The 3,114-nt window shown below is 39.6% G+C and overlaps 1 pseudogene; it reads right to left on the bottom strand.

The window, feature by feature from the left end:
• Positions 1–623: 623 nt before the first annotated feature.
• On the bottom strand, positions 624–1,297 carry LOC102421587 (annotated as a pseudogene).
• Between the last annotated feature and the right edge of the window lie 1,817 nt (positions 1,298–3,114).

Here is a 3,114-nt window from a genome sequence, read left to right as displayed (position 1 = left end):
TCTTGGGATGACAATAGCATTATTATATATTTTCTTTTTAATTCAAATATAGTTTTCAAGATTAATGGTTATTAACAAATCTTTATTATTAATACTCTCCTAAGGCAGGATAGAAGCATGATACTTTAAAATTTCTTTTCAATAACTACTTTATAGTAATTTTAAAAATATTTATTGATTTTAGATAGAGAGGAAGGGAGAGAGATAGAAATATCAATGATGAGAAAGAATCACGATTGGCTGCCTCTTGCAAGCCTCACACTGGGGATTGAGTCTGTATCCTGGGCTTGTGTCCTGACCTGCAATCGTACCACGACCTCCTTGGTTCCTAGGTTGATGTTCAACCACTGAACCATGCTGGCCAGGCTGATGTTTCACTTTTTTATGCATACATTGATTGATTCTTATATGTGCCCTGATTGGGGACTGAACCCACAACTTTGTTGTACTGGGATGACGCTCTAACCAACTCAACTATCTGGCTAGGGTAAACTATTTTACAGTAAAAAATTACTTGGCATTAAGTATTTTTATGATCAAATTCTAAAAACAATCTTTAGTCTGAACTGAACTTGGTACTCTAAGATTACATTTTTTTAAATATTTACATAATAAATATAATTTTAATCACTAAGCTCTTCCTCATCACTGAAATATGTGCTTTTCTTTATCCTTGGGTGTCTTGAATCATCAGAGGTTGAGGGACCCCCTGAACTGGGTTTCCACTTTTTTTATTCTTCTTCAATTTTGGCTTGCTGGAAAGCTATGGCCTGACTGAGGCTGTCAAGAGAAGGATCTTCTCCTTCATCTTCACTTTCTTCTACTTCTTCAATTTCTTCTTCTGGTTCAGGAATTTTCTTTTTTTTTTTTCTTTTTCTCTTTCTTCTTTGGAGGTTCACGTTCTCCAAGCATATTTTTAGGACAGGCATAACTTAAATGTCCACTTTCCCCACATTCATAACACTCAGATTTATCAAAGTAGTTTCGTCTTCAGATGAACTCAGCTGCTCTTCCATTGTCAATAGCAATGCTTACTTTTATCACTCTACCAAATAACTGTTTGTTGTTTATTGCCCTGGTGCAGTTTTGTGCAGAGTCTTTATCCAAAAATAAAATAAATGCAATACCTTTACTCTTCCTGGTATCTTTATCTTTCATTATAGTAACCTTTACAACTTTGCCATACTTGGAAAATATCCGGTATAAGTCGTTGGTCAGGGAAAAGAGCAAGTTGGATACATACACTATACTTTTACTTGGGGCCAATCCACCACTCATTTCTTCCAGTGGGGCGGGCCGGGCGGTTGGCAGAGCGCCAACCCTCGGCTCAGGGGCGCTCAACTCCAAGGACTCCTTGCCCCTCGCAGTGGTCTCAGCATCGCAGGGGCTGAGAAGGGCCTGGCACCTCGGATGAGAAGGCAGCGCCTACAAAGCCTCTTCCCTCCCTGCTCGCTTTTCCAAAACCACTTTTAAAAGGAAGAGTGAAAGCATGCACCATGAAAATAAAAACATTGGTGAGCTCTAGTGAGGTGTCAGAGGGTACATCTAGGGCTTTTGGGTGCTGGTGATGTTTTGTTTCTTGACATAAACAGTGATTACACAGATGATCACTTTATGTTTATTAACTTTTTATATGTGTATATTTTGTGCACTTTGCTGTGTTATAGTTCACATGTTGAAAAGACTAGATAAAGAAAAGAAGGCATAGTTTAGCAAAGTTTTACTCAGAAATGAAGCAAAAAGTTGGACTGTAGTCCCATTGAGCTCTAGGATATATAGAATATACTATTGTTTATTGTTCCTTTCATCCCTTTTTAAAAATATGACATGTTGAGCAATATTTGTGTCCTAGTAGAAAAGGCCCTAAAGTTTAGGACAAAAGTGATGGGTGAGAAAGGAAGGGAGTTATTGCTGGAGCCAAGCTCCTCAGCCAAAAAGTGGATGGGATCAAGTATAATGGGTGGATCTTTGGGTAGAGTGAGGAACCCCTTGTTACTTGCTCAAAGAGTGAGGTTTTGTGGAACAATGGGGTTTAAGGTATCTATATGGTGGTGACAGGACTTTTTTTTTTGTGGAAGAAGTTGGGCTCTTTTTTAAGATGTCCCTGAAGGAGGTGTGATCAATCTGTATTACCACTGCCTCCAAGCAAATAGCTGCTGCCCCAGAACAACACTCAACATGGTTCTGTCCTGCTAGGCGGTTCATCAGGTAGGATTTTCCTGTCCGATACAGACCTGCAATGGCCACCACCACCACAGGCTGAAAGATCTTGACTAGAATCTCCAGTGCTGTTGTATTTACTATCAGCTGATTATTCTGATTTTCCACCAGACAGATGGGGTCCATCATGGTGTATCCAGAGGCCATGGTGAGCTGTAACCCAGAGGAACAAGTCAGTACAACACAAGGTCCAGAAGTCACATGCATGTCAGCTTTCTGTGTGTAGAACATATAAGTCAGATTCCTACTTTTTGTATGCTTTTAAAGGATAAGTATTTAGCCTAGTGTGTCAAGGCCTGGCACAGATTCCTTATGTACATTATCATATTGGTCTTTAAATAAACCCTAATACAACCTTGCCCATGTGATGCATAAAAGGAATAGAATGAGCAAAACAAAACACTGATGATGGAGCCTTGAGAACATTAACATATTGGGGGTAAGTAGAAGCAGAATGGGACATGCCGGAGATAGTAGTGACCAGAAAAGATCCGTGGACTTTGAGAATGATTTGGTTTCTCATCAATTGTATATATTTTCTGAGCACTTACCGTATGCTTGGCACTGTTCTAAGTGCTCAGGATCAAGTAGTGAACAAAATGGATACCAATTCCTGCTTCATGGATCTCTATTCTAGGTGGAGGAGACAGACAATACAGAAAGCAAATAAGCAGCATGCATTGTATATGTATATTAGATGATGGAAAGTGTTCAGGAGAAAACAAGCAGGAACTGAGATAAGGAGCACAGGGGCTGAATTTAAATAGAGGATGCTCAGAATAGGCCTCTCAGAAAAAAAGAAATAAATGTGCTCTGTGACCTTGAGGAGGACAAATGTAGTGAATCCTGGGAGGAGGTGAGACTTTGAGAGGAAGAAGACAAAGAATGAGGCTC

This window comes from Myotis lucifugus, unplaced genomic scaffold (assembly GCF_000147115.1).
Source record: "Myotis lucifugus unplaced genomic scaffold, Myoluc2.0 scaffold_126, whole genome shotgun sequence".
Taxonomy (NCBI): domain Eukaryota; kingdom Metazoa; phylum Chordata; class Mammalia; order Chiroptera; family Vespertilionidae; genus Myotis; species Myotis lucifugus.
The sequence above is the reverse complement of the archived record's forward strand: the minus strand, read 5'-3'. Positions and strand labels throughout refer to the sequence as shown.